Raw genomic sequence first — 23998 nt, forward strand, 5'->3', positions numbered from 1 at the left:
TGGCATTATTTTGTTGTAAGAGAACAGTTTTCTTCTTCTCTGGCATAACTTTGGAAGCTAAGCCATCAACTCAGTAAGTGTCACCAAATGCATCAGCCAGAGCTAATGGTTTGTTTGGGTTCCAGGAAATGAAGAATGATCACTCCTTTCCTAGCCCCAAAAACAGTATGTTACTTTACCCACTGAGAGCCACATCTTGAACATTTTCTTTGATGGGTAATTCACATGTCACCACCCCAAAGAAGACCTCTATTTTTACTCACAGTGGTGACACTATCATCACCAGTAATGGCACAATTCAGGAAACTCAACTTCTACCTCATATTGGTTCAATAGGTCTTTATGAACTTGCATTCAGTGTTCTTTCTGTTCCTGTGTGAGCCTTTGAGGGACTCAACAGACACAAACTTTGTGATATTCCAACACATTTTCCAAACCATCATTTCCAATACATTAAGCACCAAACACACACACAAACTGCTGTTTGGAATCAGCAATTTTGCATAAATGAGCAGATCAAGATGCTCTTCATATCATGATCTGACAGCTGTGCATGACTGCCTGGAACATGGCTTGTCTTTCACATCACCATATCCACAGTTGAAATGCACCACCCACCACCTCACTGTTTGGTTTCCATAATTGCTCATCAAGCAATGATGAATGTCAAAGTGAGCCATTTTTCCAGATGGAGGAATTCAATGACACACCTTTGCTTCAGATCCACTTCCATACCAGATACCATTTTGTCAGACTCCCCTTCTGCTGCCATCTGTTGCACAGAAATAAAATCTAATGGAATATTGGTGGGAAGGTTCAACCTCGAATGCCATACCACCAGCATATGCCTCTGACTTGGTGGTCCAGCACAATAAAACATGAGGCATTACTTTAAAAGTAGCCATCGTATATTATAACAAACACAGAGTAGCTGGTAAGTAGTAAAGGGTCTTTTAACAACTTGTATGCTAAATGATACAACTGTATCACAATAGTTTTAGCCTCTTGTGACTCTGGAAAGACAACAGAAATGGCACAGGTGTCAAGACTACATTTCTTACAATGAAGAGACTAGTATCATAACATTTAATTAAAAAAAAAAAAAAAAGTTTGATCTGCAAATGAAAATAAGACAGAATGTTTCTGAGCTGGGACAGAAAGGCACCAACTTATTTTTATTACAAAGTACCTTACCCTTCTATATTTCTCTCTTGCAAAAGGAATTGACCTTGGCTCTGCTGCATGCTCTGTACTTCAGCAGAGTAGTGTTCTGTCTTACAGTGTGAGGTTTATCTTCACAACAATACTTCTATCAGGAAGAAAAGGAAGGGTGATGAGAGGAAATAGCAAAAAGACGTAGCAATTTTTGACAGTCCTCTTACATAAAGCAGGTATCAAAAGGGAGAAAGAAGATAAAACAAAGTGACAGGGAGCAGGAGTAAGGAGAGAGGAGAAAAGAGGATCTCCATAAAATTATCACATAGTTTCACATCAGAATTGTAATTCTAAAAAACTACTTGTTCTTTAAGAGCAGATACTCCTGAAGGTCCAACTAAGGCACATGGAAAACAAAGATGAGGAGATTGGTGAAACCAATATGGCTTCGCCAAGTGCAAGTCATGCCTGGCAAATTTGACGGCCATTTATGATGAGGTTGCAATATCAGTAATTTGTGCAAAACATCTAACACTGTTTCACATGACATCTTGGTCACCAAATTGAAGAAAAACAGATTTGACAGATTGGACCACTCATTGGACAAGGAACTGGCTGGATGGTCACAGTCAAAGAGTTGTGGTCAGTGGCTCAGTGCCCAGATGGAGACTGGTGACAAGTGGCATTCCTCAGAAATCAGTGCTCAGATCGGTGGATTGGTGTTATTTAACATGATGATGCTAAAGGTCCCTTCCAACTCAAACTATCTTATGATTCTATTATTCTATTCTATTATTTTATGCTATGTTCATAAAGCAAAACATAAAAAAAAAAAAAAAGCAGACAAGAACTCTTGATCAAAAAATATTTGATCAAAAGATATTTGAAATACCACTCAGCCAAGCTTTAGTCTTTTATTCTTGTTCATCCAGCAGATGGTGCCCTTGCAGCATTCATGGCCAGACTACATCTGTTTCTGTCCATGCACAGAGATACAGTTATACATTTCATATTGTGGGTTTTTATGTCTGCTTCTGAAGGAGCAGTTTACATACAGTACTGACAATTGAACTATTTATGGAATAGGAGAGTCCTTAGATAGTTCTTAACATAAACACTTTTCAAAACGTCATTAGAAGCCTGATTGGTTTTAATGGCAGCACAACCTACAGGCCATGCCTTACACCTGTGACAATCAGTACCATGTCTTGATCTGTGATCAGAGGAAGAATGACAGGTTGGTATCAATTAGGAGAGAGCAAAAACTCTTGGTAACAACTAATTATATTTGGTTGTTCTTTTGGTGTTTTGGTTTTAGCAAATAAATAAATAAATAAATAAAAATAAGAGTTTTAATCTGGAAGCAAAGATGTATTTTAATCCTACAGTGACAGCTTCGCAAGTTTTCAGGTAGTGTGTTTCTTTTAGTCTACTGACGTTTAAGCTGATGGACACGATGTATTCTTCAAAGCTTGACAGGCACATGGAAGTATAATATGTAATCAGTGTTAATCTCCTAGTCTATTATCACAGTATTTCATAATTACATATATTTTACAAAAATCTTTAGAAAGAAACACTGTCAGAGCAAATGATGCATCAAATTCAAACAGGCCATCAAGATTGCTAATGGATTTTAATAGCTGCTATTACAGCATAATGGTATTTTCCCAACAGCTGTTTGTTTATAAAATTTTCAGTTTACAAGACCTTTATGTCCAATCCCAGGAGACATCCCTCAATTCATTTATAATCATTTGGTTCAACCTACACTTAAATGCTGCCTTATTCGTCTTGGATGTGTTTGTATACATGCATAAGACATGACCAGCTACCATAGTAATGAAAGTGACAGGGAACCTTACAACTTATGCAAATTAGTGTGCATTTTTCCAGTTTTAACAGCAAACAAGACTTACACATATTTTCTCTCTTCTTCCTGTTTGTGAACAGCTCGTTGCAGCTGAGGAACAGCTGCCTGGATTATAGCCTATTTTTTGTCTCAAGATGACATATGATTATTTGTTTAGTTCCATCTAGTTACACCTGTTTAAGGTTTTGAAGAAAGGCAAGAGGGTATAGCTGTGGAAACTGGCCAGCAGACAGTGGCATAATCCGGCCTGCAGAAACGGTGAAAACGTGTTGGAGAAAAAAGATCCGGACAGGCTTCAAAAAATTGTTCCAAGCTTGAGGAGCTGCCAGATATAAAAATAAATGCATGATTTCTCCATTGTTTATTACTGACGGTTTGGGGTTTGTTTGATTGTTTTGTTTGTTTGTTTTTGTGTGTTTTGTTTTATTTTCTGTTTTTGTATGGTCAAATATGTTTCAATGTTTAAATTCAATATCTAAGTTGAATGACAACCTGAAACCAGGAAGAAAGAGAAAACTAAGACCCTTTTCTCACCAAGTCATGTTCAGATAGGACTGTACTTTACTATCTGCAATACTTTAAATTAGTAAATAAATAAAACAGAGAGAGAGATGTGGAGAGAGAGAGAACGTAACAAGAATTGGAAGGTAAATATGATCTGAACAGAAAAAAAAACCATGTTTATTTTGTTGAATGAGTTTTTTAGACTTTGCACTCCTGTAAGATGGCTGCTTGCCTAGCTAGCCTTCTTCCTTATTCGCAAATTGGCTATTTAATCTGTAAGTAACAGTTAATGCTGAAGTCTGTATAAATGCTTTTCAGCATACGTGATAAAATTAATAATATTTTTTCAGAAAGACCTAGACCTAAATAATTCTGCAACCACATTAACAAATATCATACTAACAACAAACACTGAAGAACTACTGGGCATACAGAATAAACCAAAAAACAATCATACGCTACACTTTAAATTATATGCTACACTTTAAATGTTTTCTCAGGACAGTAGATGGCTCCAATTTTCCACAGCAGAAAGCTACATCTAAAATTCCCAGCCAAGACTGAGAATTTCCAGATGGTTTGCTAGACAGGGAAGTTAGTATATAGTAAGAAAGATACAAACAAACAAAATAAAAACCAAACAGTTAAATTGGTACTGTTTTCAAGTAGTGTTAGGAAGTCACCTTACTAAAAGACACCTTTCACCTATACTATAAATGCTTTCACAGAGAACTGGTTTATAGTGAGCCTAATCTACAGTCAGTCTCTGTAAATTCACATTCTACTTCTATGAATACTAATCTCTGAGGTCCAAAAAGCACTTATATATCTGGTAATCAGGAAACTTATTAAAAGAAGAATCTTTGTTTTCATTGAATGCATCAGCTTTCATGAAATTGTACACAGACATCCTTCTCCGCCTGATCCCTTCAGCACCTTACAAACACTACCATTAACATTTAGCTTATTCTTTTCTTTCACTTCCATTCTGCAGACAATAACCATTAGCAGAAGTTGCCGTATGTGAAGAAGTAGTAAAAAGGTAAAAAAATACACTTTTTTGCAAAGACACCTAGTCTAGGATCTAAGCAGTCTTGTTTAGTCTAAGTATTTTACTGCCTGAATCACTTTGTGCCTTGCAACTGACAAAAGGGAAGCTAATAGATAGCACAGTTTAAATACAATTGAGTAAAATACAAGTCATTTCTGTTTCTAACCTGTTATATATGAATTGGACATGAAATAAACATACCAATCAGTCCAGAGTGTAAAATCCACAACTGATTTACAAACTAGCTGGCATTAAAAGATAAACAAAATCACCTCAAGAGTTCTTCTTAGTACTTACTAATAACACACTAGCACCATAATGGAAAGAGACTACTTACTCATGTATGAGTTGATCTGCTTTGAGAGTAAGTGGTTATACTTTCAAGAGGCTCACCCAGGAAAAAAAAAATAATGTTGATTCAAGACCAGTATTTTTCCCATTTCCAGATGGATATCTATATCTTACATGGTGACCTCATGCCTATGAATATTGTTCCTCATATTTTTGAAGCAGGAATTATTAGTATCAGCTATTCCAAGATGGGAGATTAACTAATTTTTTGGGTCACAATACATAAATCATCACGTAATCTTTCAGGATTCCTAACAATCCGTAAGAGTTAAATTTCAGAAAAACTAGCATGAAAATGGAATAAAATATGGCATGTCTTCAGAGTCTATATGTTAATACATAGCCACTAACACATAGCCACTCAAATGTTTTGTCTCAATATTAAGACACCTGTCTATTCCACAGTACATCTGTGTAAAATGCAAATTTTTAAATAACAGTGAATGAATGAAAAGTTGAAGCAGAAAATACATTACTCTACCTGCTATGGGCATGGCACCATTCCAAAGGAAGAAATATTTTTAACAGTTTTGAACACAAAACAAAGTCTTACCCCCTTTTTCTTGAATATTGCATTCTTTTGTCTCACTGGAAAACTCTGATTTTTGTGTGTTGGTTTCTGCTAACTTCTCGTTATTTATTTTTGTTGAAAAAATTAGGCACTTCTTACTTGATACTAAACTGTTCATCTGATGAATAGAAAGTAATCTACCATTGCTAGCATTAAGTTTAATTAAAAAAAAAAAAAAAAAAGGTTTTGATTTTATTGGTACAGAGAATTACTCTCAGAGATATAGTTAGCCATAATAATGACTAATAATGCTCAGTGGAACTTAAAATAGTGAGTAAAGATATTCCGCACCATCTCTCAAATAGGTCTACATCCCGTGTACTTAACAAACATGGCTTAAAAGAAGTTAATGTAAGTCACCGGACACAATGTATATTGGAGAAAGACCAATACCAATGCACTGCAGAAATATCAAGTACCCTTTAATCAAATATCTTTCCAAACAGGGTAAGTTTTAACATCTCACAATATGTTTTTCATCTTTCTTCTGGTTCTTACTTTATTTGAAGGATGGCCTAGGGCCTTATGAATCTTTACTATTGACATATATCACATAAATTAATGGATATTTCCATATAACAAGATATTTCATCAGAAAATGCAAAATAATGTCCAGAATCCTAATAAAAGCTGTTATGTCTGAAATGAGTTATCTCAGTAGTGACTTGGGCTCAGATTTATTGTACAGTTCATCAACTTCTCAGCATGCTGGATAATGAATGTTTCATTTACATTGCTAATTGCCAAGCCATGGTTCCTTCAACCTTTAACCCTTACGCTTTATCACATTATCACCATATGTCAATATAATTGCATTTAACATTCCAAATAACTAACTTTTTCATGAGGTCAACAGATCTGTTTTTTTTTAAAGCTTTACCAGTGGGATATCTTTAGATCTACCACATAAACACACACACAAAAAAAGATACTATACAGATGCCCAAAACTAATGCAATATTTTTTTTTCCTGGAAAACAAAGCTCCTCTTTCCTGATCCAAAATAAGCTATTTTACAACAAACTCTGCATTTGCCCATCAAACGACATTATCTGAGAGCTTCAGCTTTTCTGTCTATGAAACACTCTCAAAGAAGACCTAATATGATAGGTCACCTGTATGAGATTTTTTACTTTAGTTTTCTCTTTATGTGGAATTACGTAGTTAATTTCATACATTGTATCATCTTCATTTTGTTTTGTCCAAATTGTAAAATATGTGACAGTAGCTACCATCCAAGGCGGCTGTATTTATGGTACAACAGTAATGCTACACATTAGCTTAAAATTATATCTCCTCAATGGCGCTGGACTGTATCTTATTGCTAGGATAATTTCATTTTATGTTCTTTCTGAAAGCCCTTTTCTTTCAACTGACCTTAATCACAAATGGTTCTTCTAGCTCTGAAATCTGCACTGTCAATAGTTTTAAACTTGCACAGAAAAAGTCAAATGATACACAGGATAAACTGTTCTGGAAACAGATTTTGCCGCCAACTGTAATTGAGACAGTTTTAGTGCTTGTGCTAAAGTAATTACATTAGCCAAACTTTAGAACACCATGACTCTCCTAGCTGATACAGTTATGACTGTAGGAGGAATTCTAGCTTTGGAGAAACAAAGAAAAAAAAAACACCTTTGGCAAAGTCTCTCAGAACAATCCTGAATTTCAGCAAGTTAGAAAATTATTTCTCAAGAAAGACCTGAGTCAGAAATCTAGATACACACTTTTACAGATAGAAATGAGCAATAAATTGCTTTAGAATAAAAGAAAATGGGTAATTAAAGACGAAATCAAGTGAGCCTAATTCATTTTTCATATAGCAAAAAAACTCATATTACACAACATATAGGCAGAGATAGCCCTACACTTCTCATAACTTCCATGTTCCTCCTAGTCTGGAGAGGAGACCTCATCACTCTGCACAGCTGCCTGAAAAGAGGCTTCAGCAAGGAGAGCCATTGGCTACTCACAGGTGATCAGTGATAGGATGCAAGGAAAGTTTCAAGTTAGTCATCTAATTTCTGAGATAGTCCTAGCTTGAAGTTGACTTGTACTCTATACCTTTCATACTGCATACATGTTCTGTGCCAAATTAACTCTCATCTGTCATGATTGCATACTTCTTCTCTAACTCTCACATTCACCTTTCTGATCAGACCCTACAATGGCTAAAAGCTTTCCTTCAGTTGCTACCTCCTTCTACTGCAGACACTTGACTCTATGCATAAAACACTACAATACAACAATAATAATCAGAAACTAGAATGGAGTTGCAGGCATGAAATACCCAGCCTATCTTAGGAAGTGCTTATATCTTTCCCTTGCATCTTGCAAATAAAAAGTTACATATGAGTATATATTGCTGTCAACATGACCCTCCTGCCAAATTACAGACAATCCTCTTTCAAATTACGCGCAATATCTACTCAATAAATAACCATTTATCATTCTTTACTGATCATTTAGATGTCACAAAGGACTGTCTCTGCTCCCTGCTAGCTTGGATTAGACACAACCTTGTGTATTTACCTATACACAAAACATGAGAAAAGGCAGAACACCAGAGCCCCCTTGAATTACATGAAGAACAGAAATGTATGTACATTTTTTTTCTGAAATGTTTCAATATTTTAGATAACGATTTTTTCTTAAAGGTTTAAAAAATCAGATTTCACAGTACTGCCAGGACTATTATTTCTACAAGCACATCGGCTGAGACTCAGCGCAAAAATAGTGCATAAAAGAACTTCTAATCACAAAGAGCTTCTATCTGTACAGGTCAAATAGTGCATTTCTAGCAGATTTAAGCATAAGTGGTTATCCACTTGCAGCTGTTTCTGTGGAGTCAAACTTAGCTCATATGTTAACAGATAACATTATTATCACATTTTGTGAAGAACAATGGCATCAAGCACAGATACATCACTGTCTATGTGCAATATTTGAAAATATGCTTGTTTTATGACTACTTACTAATGGATCAAAATTTAACCAGATTAAACGCCACTTTAATTGTGTTCAAAATATGACTTTGGAAAGACTGAGGGTACAATACACAAGGGACTCCTCACTGCCTGGTTTACTTCAACCTTCCAACTACTTCCAGTTGTCAAAAGACCCTATAAATTGGCATTTTTTTAAATAGTCATAGCATTATCTTCAACTGGCTAATATTCACGGAAATTTTAATGCATAAATAAAAATGAATAAAATGAGTACTTTCATGGTTTTACTCACCAGAGCATTCTGAAAATCCTTTGGATTTTACACTATTAGTACTATGAGTCCACAGGAAGTGAGGCTGAGGTTTGACTTCTGAGTAAATATTTGTTTATACTAAAAACACAACTCCATTACCTCAGAGGATCTGTGTAAGTGTAACTGACTGGAACATTGTAAACAATTAGGATAATGATATAAATAAAGAAAGAATTCATACTAGACCATAAAACAACCAGTATTTTCTATTTATTCACCTACAAGTATTTACAGATTATTTCCTGGAGATCAACAAGATGCAGCATCCTAGAGAAGTATAAAAGCACCCAAGAAGAAACAGAAGAACAAAACTGGCCATTTCAATTAACTCTTGATCAAAAGATTGAACAAGAAGAAATCCAACATTACTACAAGAACCAATATAAAAGTTGATCATGAAACCTATGGAACTCACTGCCAACTTGGGGAGATCACTCTGAGACATTTAGCAGGATCCAAAGAAAAGTGTCATATTTATCTGAAACAAATACCTGCAGTTGTTGCAAATAAAAGCAATGCTTGACAACTTTGAAAAAATGTTGTCTAATGGAAATCATATGATTGTTTGAAGAAAGATTATTTGCACTTTCCTCTATATCTGATGCATGCACAGATATAGAGGAAAGTGCAAATAATTCAGTTATTTGGCTGAATCCTCAGACCTGCAATGGGATCGTGCAGGCTCCTTGCTGAAAAAGAAAACATCCAAAGAGAAAGGAAAGCATGTGCATTACTGAAGCCTGTTGTACATACCATAAAGCACAGGAGAGGACTTCAACCAAGGCTTTTTCTATATAATTTTCATTTGTATCTATTTCCTATTAGTAATTACAATATCAATTGTGTAATGGCAGCAATTTCCTTATCCTGCAGTTTGAATCTGTTTAAGTAACAGAGATTTTTTGTTTCGACCACCGTAAAATATACTTGTTCCTAACTAGAAAACAAATGTATTTTTTTTTTTATTTATAATATCCCATCCCAATGTCAGAGATGAAAGCATTGATGAAAGAAGGGTCACTAGAGTTACTGGTGCATGCTCAATCCTTCATGCTTCTCTCCAGTGACTGTCCACACAGACACTTAGGACTAGTGCTGACACTGTTCCAAAGAGTCCTTGAAGGACATTTATGGCATCAAAGTCACTAAAAGGAGAAGGTAACTCACAGAGAGAAAGAAAATAGATAGGCAACAGCAAGAGGAAGCCCTGGAGGGTGGGAGATTTTCAAAATATTGATGCTGAGGATTTCCATGATTTTAAGTCTCAAGAAAAAATCCATGCCAATATTTATTTTGTATCTCCATCTTAGTGTGTTCCTAGCAGTGAATCAGAGCATCAGCACATTCACTCAGCTGGTGATCTTCCTGTGGAGGCTCGGTGAAAAGCTAAGGCTCTCCATGCTACCAAGAGAGCAGCTATGCTTTCACCAACTGCCCGTCATGGAGAGAGCCTGGCCCGGGGGTCTGGCAGCATGCCAGCTGGTGCAGGGTCTAATTCACACATTGCTCCAGCAAGTCTGCCTCGTGGTGAGATACTCAGCATTGCAGTCTCTGCTAAGTCCCAGCTGAGGAGCAAATAAATATATACAGAACTGAATGCCACAAGTAGACGGGCTGAATCTGAATATGTTTCAGCTCAGTTTACAAAAAAAATGGGGTGTGGGGAGAATATTAATATTTTCATTGCCTTTTTTTTTTTCTGTTCGCTCACTGTGTGTTTACCATAAATTAGACCTGCTGAGAATGTGATGCTGAGCAACCCATATGGCAAATACTCAACTGAGAAATGTGAAAGGAAAATCACTTTTTTGTTTCTAAATTATTTTTAGTTCCTTTATTTAGAAAGTCTTCTGTAACAGCAAATGCTAAGAAACAAACCACTAAGTGGTTTAGAATATAGAATATTCTATATTCTATAATATATATTCTATATTCTGTAATATATCTATATTATAGAATAATATAATAATCTATATTCTATAATATATATTCTATATATATATATTCTATAATATATTCTGTAGAATATATAGAATTTAGAATATAGAAGAGGAGTCAACAAACTTGGACAAAAACAAAACAACACATTTTCAGTAGAGTATGATTCAATAATTGATTAAATCATTCAAAAGACAGCATACAGTACTCACTCAAGATTTTTGGCTTTAAAGCATAGGAGTTCATGGAACAAAATATATATTAGCATAAAGACTATTTATTCTATCTCTTCCCTCAGCATTTCTCTAGACAAAACAATCCACAGCTAGTGTAGGTGCATGCTGATCTACCAACAGTTCCTAATTTCAGGTTAAAAAAGAAAAAACAAAACAAACCTACTCAACCTTTTTCTTTTGTAAACTGTAGCAAACAGTTGGAGAAACAATCACCTGGTATCCAGGAAACCTAAATAAAAACACACCAATTTTATATCTGATAAAAGCTTGCTATGAGCTAGCAAACTCATTCCAGAAGGCCAACTGTATACTGGGTTGCACGAAGAGGGGTGGACAGCAGGGCAAAGGAGGTGACTGTGTCGCTTTGCTCTGCCCCCTCATGAGGAACCATGTGGAGTACTGCACTCCCAGCACAAGAAATACATGGAGTTGTTGAAGCTAGTCCAGAGAAGGCCATGAAGATTAGAGGGGTGCTGTATCACTTCTAAGAAGAAAGACTAAGGAAGCTGGGATTGTTCAGCTGTGAGTAGAGAAAGGAACATTGTGACCTTCCAGAACTTGAAGAGCGCTTAGAAATGGGAGGGCAAGTTACTTTTCACATGGTCCGATAGTAGTGACAGGACAAGGGGGAATGGTTTTAAACTAAAATAAGGGAGATCTAGATTAGAACTGAGGAGGAAATTCTTTTCTCAGAGGGTTGCCAAGACAAGACATGAATACCCATCCTTGCAGCTCGTGTAGTCCAGGTTGGACAGGGCCTTGGGAAATGTTGCCCCAAGGCATTCTACAGTTCTATGAATTCTGAGGCTGGCCCAGAATACTGACCAATTCTCTCTGGTAAAGAAGTAAAGAAGATTGCCATTGGAATGTTTACACTTCTGTATTTGAAAGGCTGTAGTTACTTTTGTTTGGGTTTTGGTTTGTTTGCTTTTTTTTTAAGAAATTATCAGACATTTGCTAGAAATATAACACAGCAGAGGCAAGAAAGTCTAACATAACAGGTGCGTCCTTACACCTGCTATTTACAGAGAAGGACTGTTAGGAGATATGAATGACAGAAACAGTCTTGAACAGAGTAACCACAAAATGTTCTCAATTCCTGGTGAAATCAGGAGACTGACTGGCAAAAATGCTACCTTGAACTTTCAGAGGGCAGACTTAGCACTGTTTAGAACAGAAGCTGGAAGAGTCCCTTCTGAGACAGTCCTAAAGGTCAAAAGGGGTCCAGGAAAAATGCATTAACAATAAAATGAGGGCCAAGCAGGATCTTCATCCTTTATTAGATGTGGCAGGGAACACTGAGGGTGAGGAAAAGGCCTAAATGTCTCCTCTGCTTCTGCCTTTAAAAGTAAGAGCAGTCCTCAGGGTACTCTACCCTCTGAGTTGGAAGACAGGGATCAGAACCAGAATAAATACCTCGTAATTCAGAAGGAAATGACTTGCTACTTCACATAAACTATCACAAATCATCCACACCATAGTGCTGAGGGAGAGAGCTGAAGCGCTCTCTAAGTGCTCTTCCGTCATTTATCAACAGTCCTGCTAAGCCAAGGGAGGTCCCAGGTGACTAGAGACTTGCCAATGTTCCCCTCTACAGGAAGGGGTGGAAGGAATATTCAGGGAACTACAAAACTGTCAGCCTGACTTTGGTACTGGTGAAATCAAACAGTATGTTCAAAACAAGCAGGAGGTCAGTTCTAGAAAGCACAGGTTCATAAAAGGCAGATCCTGCTTGACCAACCTCTTTTCCCTTTATCACCAAGTGATGCATATAGTGGATGAGGAAATGTCCTTAAGCTGCATCAGGTGAGGTTGAAGATGGATATTACAAACAAAAATACTATCTGAAAGAATGGTCAAGCATTGGAACACTCTGCACAGGGAAGTGATGGAGTCATCACTCCCAGAGGTTTCCAAGAAAAAGGTAGATATGGCATTTAGGAACATGGTTTACTGGGCATGGTGGAGATGGATTGATGTTTCAACTAGACGACCTCAGAAGTCTTCTCCAGCCTCAGTGATTTCACAGTTCTATGTTTCTAAGAGCCCAAGTTGGGAGTAAATAAATATCAAGTATAAATAAATAGCAAGTATAAACTTCTGTTGATAAAGGGAGAAACCAACAATTAATTAACGCAAAAGAAGAAACATCCTACAAGGAAAACAGAATTCTGACATATTGTTTTGTATTCTGCTACCAACTACACAGTCCTCCTAGACTTGAGTGAAAGAACCAGGTATCTTATATTCACATTTGTTATTTCCTTCTCGGAGACTGAAGATAACGCTCTCCCAGTCACAAAGGAGTTGTATATACCTGAATGGTCCACATCTACAGTGCAAATACCATACAGTATAAACAATCTAGCATGATACAGTTTATCAACTGCCAGAATTTTCTATTACTGTAAACATATTGACCTCAGTAAACATTTTATTTTACAGCAGCATAAATATTGTGTTCAGGAAGAATGGAGACTGTAAGAATCCTGGAAAACAGCTGTCAGATACTAATTCATTGAGAGTGGCAAGATTAAAGCAGCAGAAAATATTCAGTTGTTTTTGTGTTGTTTTTATTTTTTTTAACCTGATCAGTAATGAGAAGTTTGTGACATTATAAAAAATAAATAAATAAAAAAATCCACAAGAATAATGCAAACAGGAGAAAGGAAAGTCTCTCTGTGCCTAAGTTTTCAGTGAAAGCATGTTTTATTCGTATAACCAGGAACACAAATATGAAGAAAACAACAGGAATCAATTTACTGAGACCAAATCCTTAAGAAAACTAATGAAAAAAAAAATATTAAGCAGATACTTTTTGGGAACAATACACTGAAAAGCTCTTTAAGACTTCAAATACTTCTCACTCTTATAATGATAATCAGTAAGTTCCATCTATACTTAGAAAATGAGATGAAAGATATCACAACTGTTTCATAAATTAGCACCCTGAAATTTTGTCAGACACAGCATTTGATTTCAAGCAAGCTCACAGCATACCCAGTTACATGCACTTGTAAAGAAGGATCTTCCCTTTTACCAGAGCACACAAAAGCTGGGAAAACAAAACTAAACAAAACAACACAACAATTCACAGAGTACTTCTAATCAATTTAATTAATATAAAATTCCAAAATATTACTACATTTTAAAATGACTAAGCGCTGCAGGACTGAGCTCCTAATATGTAGCAGAAGGTATAAAGTTCATTGGTGTGTACTAGTAACACAGGCTATCATAACGTTTACCACTGATAAGCATTCACTTAAATTCCAGTTCAAAAATTGTTTATGTACACGATCTGCCAAGCGGATTGGACAAAATGAGTATTTCAAGACACAGCAGATTTTTTTGTTTTGTTTTTCTGCACAAAGTACCACCATTCTAAATAAAGATTACATTATTTGACAGGTGTGTGTATGTTTCCTCTTCTGTATCTATCTTTGCCTCTTCTGTATCTTCTGATGTTTGCCTCTTCTGTATCTATCTGTCATTTTGTGTGGATATAACTGCGGTCTTATGCAGTAACACTAACACCAGCAAACAAAACATATTTTACTTATAGCTTGAATTATTTTGTAATCTTGGATCAACAGTTTAGTGCTCTACACTAACTTGTTTCCCACGCAATAGGCAAAGAAAAAAAAAAAAAGCAAATTTAACTTTTCTGTAATATTTATATGGCTGTTACTCATATTATGTCTCCTTATTTTCATGCATCATGTCCAGATCTTAAAGTATTAAGTGTTCAAGTTATGTTTTACATTAACATAAGTAAAAGTATAATGTATTTCACACAAAAAAAATTATTTTTATGCTGAACATTTCTCAAAACAGCACCTCCCGCTGTCAATGTCTATGCCCCATGAACAGCTGAGCTGAAATGCTACTGACAAGAACTAGGAGTGTATATAAATGATGAATTAGTCAGCTTTGTAGAAGTCAGGAACGCAGTTCAATAATGATACTATAGATATTGCTTTATTTAGCTGAGAGATATGTATGTTACAAAGCCATATTTCATAAAGATATTTAACATGTATAATAAAGATTTTATGTAGAGAAATACATTTCATAAACAATACAAAAGAAAATACAGTTTATCTTCTTGAATAATATGCCTGTAAATACAAGCACATTTTCATGGTAAATGTTAGTATATTAAGCTAATGTGCATCTTTATTCATTTAATCATTCTAACAGCTATTTTACTTCGTTTATTAACTTTTGAGCCAAGATTGAGCAAAACAATAGCAGAGACCAAATTCAGAATAAATGTCAGATAAAATTTAAAATATGAAGTCTATTTCTTCAGACACCAAAATAAACTGAAAATCAACACACATTCTATTGCAGAACTGGTATTGTATACAGAACTGTATACCTCAGGCAAGAGGTGATACTGCAAGTACACAATTTCTGATGCTTCTGGTTTACTACATGAGTCATGAAAGCAGTATAGAAGGAAATAACCAAATTCATCTTTCAAATATTACTTTAATAACATAGGCTTAAACATAGGTTGATTTGGACTCGCTGATAAATAAAATTGTCTTGGCAAATTTTAGTAGCTCACTTTCTTTTTCATGTCACAGTGGACTCTAATATATACCTTGCCTGATACGTTCCATGACTTCACATGGACATATTTTAGTGAGTAGGAGCCCTTCATCCCATATCATCCTCATATGGTCTCCTGGAAATAATCTGGTCTTAATTTAAAACTACATGCAACCCTGGTAATCATTATAATCAACATTAACAAGCTCTTAATCTAAGGTTCTTCCTACCAGTTTCTTTTCACACCTTTGAAGATGAAGAAATAACTGCAACGGAGAATTCAGCAGGTCTGCTTCAGCTCTCCCCACCTTGGATCATACTCACTCCAGTTGAGGTACTTAGTCTGACCTGAGGCGTCAACATAACAGCCACCATCCTCCAGAACACTACATTCTGACATTTAAATATGAGTGTGGTATTTACATTAATGCATGTCTGACTGCATTACACAGTCCTACAAGGGGACAACTTAACCCTGCTAGTGCTTCTAAAAAAGCCAATGCAAGTATATTTGAGTTTTGTGTACTATATATGTTATACATTTTTCTACAGGCACATCTCACACACTGACATTTTAAGACCTTAATTAAGGTTGATTTATTTACAAATGGTATGTTTTCAACTCTCAGAAATGATGTATTTAATGTTTTATTTTTAAACACAATTAAAAAATAATATATAAATATATACATACTGCAAATGTAATACAGATAACAAATTCATTTAAGCCCATTTATGCACATTAGTGACACACCATGTGGCAGAAAGACTAGGACTACAAGAAGACCCCTTGGCGATTTATTTTATATTAAATCCCTAATGGCCTCTTCTCATCTTTGCAAAAATATGCACAAAAGTCCAGACTATGCAGCCATTGAAATGAATGGTTATTTATTTGCTAAACGAGAACCCTATGTTTAATGTTCCTTAGACATAAGGTAGTCTGCAAAAGTCGCATTCCTACAGCTCCATACATCATTTATTTTACATACCCTAACTTCTCACAACAGGCATCAGAAAAATATCTCTACACAGCGTTGCTATTGTAAGTTACAGAGAATTTTGTTTCCAATTCCATTACTGGAAGATTAAATGTTAACATGTTTACTTGGGGCTTTCTTCTTGTTTTGTTTTTAGCATTAAAAACAAATTCATGTGCCAATTTGATGTCATTTAAAATATGTTTATATTTATACCACAAGAAAAAAAGTTCCTAAATGCGTAACTATGGTCCAGTCATTACAGACAGACAAAAAAGGTTCAAACCTTCAAACAAGCATGTTGGAGATTCACATAACAACACTTAATAGCCTACCTATCACTTGTTTTATGTGCACCAGCTGAATCTGAGATCCTTGCTTTGTGCATCTTATGGGTACTCTCACAATTTTTTGCTATATACATATGAACTAGAACAAGCAAGCAGTGTAGCTGCATGTCAAACTACTATTAAAAAAAATGTAAAAATTAAATTGCACCTCTGAGATCAGACTATCTATGTGCTGGGGAGCAGATCCACTGTGCTTCCAAACATCCAAATTTCCTATGTTCTCATAAGTTGCTCAGTCACTTTGAGTTTCTCTATGGCGAGAAAACTTCTTGCGGAGCCAGTACTCTTGGTACTATTCTCAATTTGTTTGGACTAGTAGGTGGTATCAAATAGACTGTTTGCCCTACTATCAGTGGACTGCCTAAATTATCAGTGGAGGAATTTGATTTTTCTATTGTCCAAAATTATTTCTGCAAGGAGATAGAATAAATTTTCATGGAACAGAAGATACAGGACTCAGTCCAACAAATGTATTATTTAGCTTGAACTTCAGGAGCGATTTCAACTAAAGCGATCATGCATGGAACCTGAACTTTAGTCCACTGTAGCAGACTTACAAAAGCAGAAAATAGAGTTCAGTTTAGCGTTCATTTCTCAGGAAAAAAATTACTTTCACGGAAAGTCACATTGAGAAGATATTTCTCATTTCCAAGAGAATTCCAGCAGAGAAAAGCAAAACATACTCTCAGGGTATAACATAATGTAATAGAAATTAACTACAATGCATGCATTGAATTTTGCTACAATATCCTATGAGTAATCATTATTATGACTTGGGGAAACTTTGTGATAAAGGGCAACAAAAATAATTGTAATATGGGCTTTGATGCTGTTTTTCCCCCCTATATTTAAAAAAAATGCCGCTATGCAGAGACAGAAGTCTGATTTCAACTTATAAGCTTTAATGTCACCCAAATCTTCGAAGACAAGATCCAACAGTAGTTATTTCAAAAAACTGCAAAGCTTCACACAAATTCTCATTGAAATCTAAACACTTCCCTCCCTTCATGCCACCACTTCCTATTCCAGCAACATTTGAAAGCTTTTCCTTTCTAAGGATACTTAAACATCATCCCGCTAACAACCAGTAAGCCAATAGAGAATGGATCTAAATTACACACTTTTGAATAACATCAGCACTGACATACAAACAAAGTATTGAGAGCAGTGCACTATTAGTTTCTGCATTCACATCTTTCTTCAAAAGAAACCGTTGAGGAGTCTGCCTTTAATATTCTATGTGAGTGAATATTGTTATGTGATAGCATTCAATAACTGTATTAACTTACAACTGATGACTTATTAGTTACTACCATTTCCTTCCCTATAAAATACAGAGCCTAGAAAATATTTTCACAGGTAATATGAAATATGTATCATAAGTAATAGAAACAGGGTTTATAGCAACATAACTAGCACAGACTTCAATTAATTTAACCACATTACACACTCAAGAAACAAAAGATTAACATTCTCAGCTAAAGACAGGAAACTGAGGAAACAAATGATTTATCTATCTTCTCGAAGAGAGTGTAAAACAGGAGGGGGAATGTCTGTTTACGAGGGTGGATAGTGATAGGACAAGGGGGAATGGTTTTAAACTAAGACAGGGGAAGTTTAGGTAAGATATTAGAAGGAAATTTTTCACACACAGGGTGGTGACGCACTGGAACAGGTTGCCAAGAGAAGCTGTGGATGCCCCATATCTGGAGACATTTCAAGGCCACGCTAGAGGTGGCTCTGGGCAGCCTGGTCTGGTTGTTGGTGACCCTGCACATAGCAGGGGGGTTGAAACTAGATGATTACTATGGTCCTTTTCTACCCAGGCCATTCTATGATTCCATGATCTAACATAGGAAATCAGTGGCAAAGAAGGGAAACAGGAACAGGTTGTGGATGCCCCTACCCTGAAGGCATTCAAGGCCAGGGTGGATGGGGCTTTGAGCAAGCTGGTTGAGTGGGAGGTACCTCTTGCAGGGGGATGGATCTAGATAATATTAAAGGTTCCCTCCAACCCAAACCATTCTATGATTCTAGGATTCTACGGTTCTATGAAAGAAACTTACCTCCAGGCCAAGATCTGTCTAAAAAGAACCTCCATCTTCCCAAGTATTGAGTATTTTTTTCAGAATTTACTCTCAACAAAAATCTGTAAACTTGCCGGAAATATAGCAAAATAAGAAGCCCACAAAATTATCTGATGATGTGTTTCTGAGCACATGAGTCAGGATATCAGACTTACTGATTTCTGTCTTCACTATAGTGGAAAGTTGGCTGAAATCAGAGCTAAAACACTTTCTTTTTTCATTATATATATCCATATATCACACCAGAAGATGCATGCTTTTGAGCAGTTTACAATATAACTACAGAAACACTGTATTTGGTTTCAGCAATATCAGCTATACGATAAAACACTGAAACAAAGCAAATAATTGAGCCTATAGAAAGCAGTTTAATGAAAAACGTTTTTACTTATCTGTTGATTCAGGAAATAATTTGACCTTGTGAAATTTCTAAAGAAACAATCACATACACATATTTGCCACCTGCAGCAAGTTTGCGCTTCACGTTCCCTTAGTCAGGTAATGCCTGCAGAGCACTTTCAGGATGAATATAAAATTAGCATGATAATTGCTGAAAAAATCCAAAAGCCATTAAAATTTCTGAATTTTCAGGTCGTAACTAAAATCTAAATGGAACACTGAACTGGACAGTTTTGTTTGTAATTACTTAATGAAAACCATGTTTCCAATACTAAGTGAAATAATTAGCACAGAACGTTTTTGCAAGCCACCCACTTTACCACAGTGAGACCATATCATCCCCAACAGCTAAAATTAATTAATTAATTAATTGATTAATTAATTAAAAATGTCTCATACTATAAAATACTGTAAATAAGAGAGTTCAGAAAATGCTTGAGCAAACTGCAGTAAGGCAGAAAATTCAAACCAGACAACGAAATTAACAATCTTTTTTAGAACAAAGTATGAATTTATAAATGTCACAACTGAAAAAAAAGTAGTTAGTCTTCTGAAAAAAATAACACTTTAATATAATATTCACAGCAAAAGGTGAAGAAGCCCAAAAATGCTAAGTAAGGTTAAGAAATAAAAATACCAAAGTTATGATTAGAAATAATCCATCTTCAGTAAAACTCTGATCATTTGCACTTTTTACCTATAACGGAATCTACTTTTCTTCCTCAACAGCCACTAGATGCACTCACAAACAGAAATCTGTGAAACTTCTACTGTCTGATCAACAGGTATTGCCATTCCTTGAGTAAACTGTGCTATCATCAAATGTTACACAGTTGCGGAGAAGGGTTTGAAGACTGTCCTGCTTTTAGGACTGCGAAAACTTATTGTTGCCAAATTCAATTTGCCACAAGGAATAGTTTCAGGTCATAATGACTCTGAACAGTCAAGATGGAACTTGGATGTGTGGAGCACAAGACCTACACTCTACGTAGTCTATGAAACAATTTAAATAAACTATAATGCTAAATCTACTTCCTAATTACTAGCCCAGTCTACATATCATTCACTGAAACTGACAAAATGAAAAAAGAAGATTTAAAAAAAAAAAACAAAAAAGCGGTTACCCCCCTAAATAAAATGATTCCAGGGCAGATCCCAGGACTTTGGGATCTCCCTATTATGAACTAGCAGTCATCATTGAAAAATGGGGTCCCTTACGTTTTATGGGAAATATCTCCCCATATCGCATGATAGATTACTTTCAGCGACTTAGCAAAGATATACTGATCACGAAAGAAAGACAATTAGTTGCTTCCACAGTGGCGTGGCCACTATTAAATGCTTTAAATCATATGGAAATGAGGAATAATACTTTAGAGAATGAAAACCAACTTTTGAAAGACTGTATCAAAAAGTTAGAGCAAGAACTTGGCATTTAACAGGGAAAGTGTTTTGGTGAATGGCCCAGAAATAGCCAAGTTGGCCACCATGACTGTCCATCCTGTTCTCAGGCAGGGGTTATATGCGGGTAACCAATATCCTGATGAAAACCACTCTATAATAGAATGATCTAGCATAGGATATATACAGGACCTAACATAGGCCTGCGTATGGTATGGCCGAATAAATCTGATATACCTCTACATACAGGGATGTGGTCCTCCATGGAGGACCTTCAAAATTATATCCATGAACTAGGAATAAGGGAAGCAATTTATGAAGATACATTTGATGGCCCTGATACGGTCAAATTCTCAGAAGGGATGAGAGACTTAATTCTACAGCAAGCTCCCTCTCATCTATACGGTACTTTGGTCTCTATATTAAATCCCTTGATGGCCTCAGAAGTGGTAGTCCAGCAGGCTGCCCAGTTAGTGGCCAACCTAGGAGAAACAGAACGCCTGCAGACCAGGCGCAACATTTGAACATTAGAAGAAGCTGAGGTCCTGCTGGTGACTAAAACCAAGATGCTGGCTACTCGAGCTCTTCGACTGGGACCCATAAGGGTTTCCCCCAAAAAAATGTTTAATGACTTTATTTGGGCTTGGGTCCAATTTGCTAAGATTGAATGCCAGCCCAAACATGTCTTTCTCCAGTTTTAGATACAACTAAAGGACAATCAAAAATTTCAGAACTACCTTAAGAAACCGAGGGTAAGGGTTATAAAGAGAATACCAACAATGACACGGAACTTAGAAGGTTTCATTGTTCCTAATAGGAAAAAAAAGCCACCTCAGGTGTCTCAGTCAACAATGCCTGAGCCACCTTAAGCAAAAGAATTGGCCATAGCACAATTCATGGCATGACAAGGGATGTTAGTCCCGCTAGTCCCAGATGGGACCAGAGGCCCTACGTAGAATTAATGATTTATTGGTCCTGAAAAAATATTCAGAGAGTAATGGCATTAGTGGACACCAGAGCAGAAACATCAATTATCTACAGAGATCCAACCAAATTTGATGGAGACAGAGTGATGACTGGTGGTTTTCGAGGACAGACTATTACTGTCACCCAAACATGGTTGAAATTGAGGGTTGGGCATCTCCCACCCCAGGAGTATAAGGTATCTATTGCCCCACCCCAGGAATACATCTTGGGCATAGATATTCTATGGGGTCTGTCTCTCCAGACAACTGTGGGACAGTTCAGACTTCGACAGAGATGTATCAGTATCCGGGCAGTGCAGGCAATATTAAGAGGCCATGCAAAACCTGGGCCTATTTGCCTGCCAAAACCACGCCGGATTACTAACGTAAGACAGTATGGACTCCCGGGTGGGCAAGATGAAGTATCAAGAACAGTGAAGGAATTAGAAGCGGGGGGATGACGAGGGGGATGGTCAGAGCAGCCAATGGGCAGAACTGCGAGCCATGTGGATGATTACAACCAAGGAACCTGGTGATGGTATCCTGAATATCTGCACAGATCATTGTGCTGTGTAGCGGGGGCTCACTCTTTGGATTGCAAAGTGGGCCACCCAGGAATTAACTATCCATGCCTGGCTGATCTGGGGCAAGAACATGTGGTTAGACATATAGAATACGGTCAAACACAGGACTGTACGTGTCTATCATGTTTCTAGTCATCAGCCTCTACAGTCACCGAGAAATGATGAAGCTGATACACTGGCCTGAGTTCAATGGATTGAGAATTCACCATCTAAGAACATCGCCCGCTGGTTACATCAGAAGCTGCGGTATGCAGGACAAAAGACAATGTGGGCAGCTGCTAAAGCATGGGGACTGCCCATACAGCTACCTGACATCGTCCAGGCATGCCGGGATTGCAATGCTTGCTCTAAGATGAGACTGAGATCATTGCCTGAAACATGCCTGAAACAACAGTCCATCTTGCTAGAGGACACAAAATAATCTTCTGCTCCCTGCCCCTGAGAATTTAGATCCAGGTACCCATAGAATAAAATAGCCTTGGAAGGTGCAGGTAAGACCCAAATGGTGTGGCCTATTTGCACCATGGGGAAGACCGTTGGAAGTGGGAGGCTCAGTAGTCCCTCCAGTAACAGGTACGTGGCCTACTGATATTGTGGCCAACACTCTAATTTTCATTGCTAAAGGGACCCCCATCATGCCCCTTTGGCAGATCAGGACACCTCCTTTGGTGTCTGATATTAGTATGCAGCTGCACACATATGGCCAGAAGGTGTGGTACAGGCAGTCAGGACATGCCCCAGTACAAGCGGAAGTGTTGACCCAGGATAGAAATACAGTCTGTATCTTGCCCTGGAGAGCAGACCTTCCCCTCCTCGTACCTCTGAAACATCTGTATTACTCCCCGTGAGTCTGTGAGCCTTCAGAGTCACGGGAAGGAATGAAATGTCATCAAAGCATTCCAATGTTACTGTCAGATCATGTGCAATACCCGGTGATGGTCTACGTGGGACTGATGGAACATAGGATGGATATGCACCTCATGACTGCATGCCTCCAGTAACATCATTGAGCACTGGCCCATAAAAAAATATCAACATTCACTGATAGTAACTCATTTTGAATTTTACCAACATGTATCGTGATGGAAATTGTATAAGCGTCACAATATATCCGATCTCTGCATTAGGAAAAGATCACCCTTTAGTCAACCTGAACAAGTGGAGTGTATGGGAACTGCTGAATCATGGCCTGAGCCTCTGATTAATCACCTGAGGCAAGCATGAGTCAGCCACGGGAGCACAGGTGAAGGTAATTCACCTGTGCTGCTGGAAGGGGTGGAGCCTGGCTCAACCTCTCCTAGACCCATTTAAGAGCTGGCTACCAGGGGGGAAGGATCTTTTCTGGAGATCCACTCCACTGGAGTTTTCCATCCAAGCCTAGGATATAGGTGAGTATACCTATCATTTCTGTTTCCTGCTTTGGTGTAACAACTATGTAGCCAAGATCTCTGCTATACCATAACACCTGTACATTCATTAATTGTACACATAATTACACAAAACGTATCACAGAAGTTTTCTATAAGAAGCTGCAAAATGTTTGGGACTGGGGACTGGTTGAGAAAGAAAATACCAGCAGCCTCTTTCAGGCTATAACAGGGACACAGTTTTAGGGTGTAAGGAACATAAGGAAACACTCTCCTTTCTGAGAGCTGAGGAAATGCTAGATCAGATATGTAAATTGTACAGCACAACAGAAGTGAAAAGTAGGACAAAACACTACTGAAGTGTG

General features: G+C 37.0%; 1 protein-coding gene across 2 annotated transcripts in view; it reads right to left on the bottom strand.

The window, feature by feature from the left end:
* PRUNE2 (prune homolog 2 with BCH domain) overlaps positions 1–23998 on the bottom strand; it is a 137171-nt gene that overhangs the window by 67862 nt on the left and 45311 nt on the right. The gene's annotated exons all lie outside the window — the stretch shown is intronic.

This window comes from Lagopus muta, chromosome Z (genome assembly GCF_023343835.1).
Source record: "Lagopus muta isolate bLagMut1 chromosome Z, bLagMut1 primary, whole genome shotgun sequence".
In the NCBI taxonomy this organism is placed as follows: Eukaryota; Metazoa; Chordata; class Aves; order Galliformes; family Phasianidae; genus Lagopus; species Lagopus muta.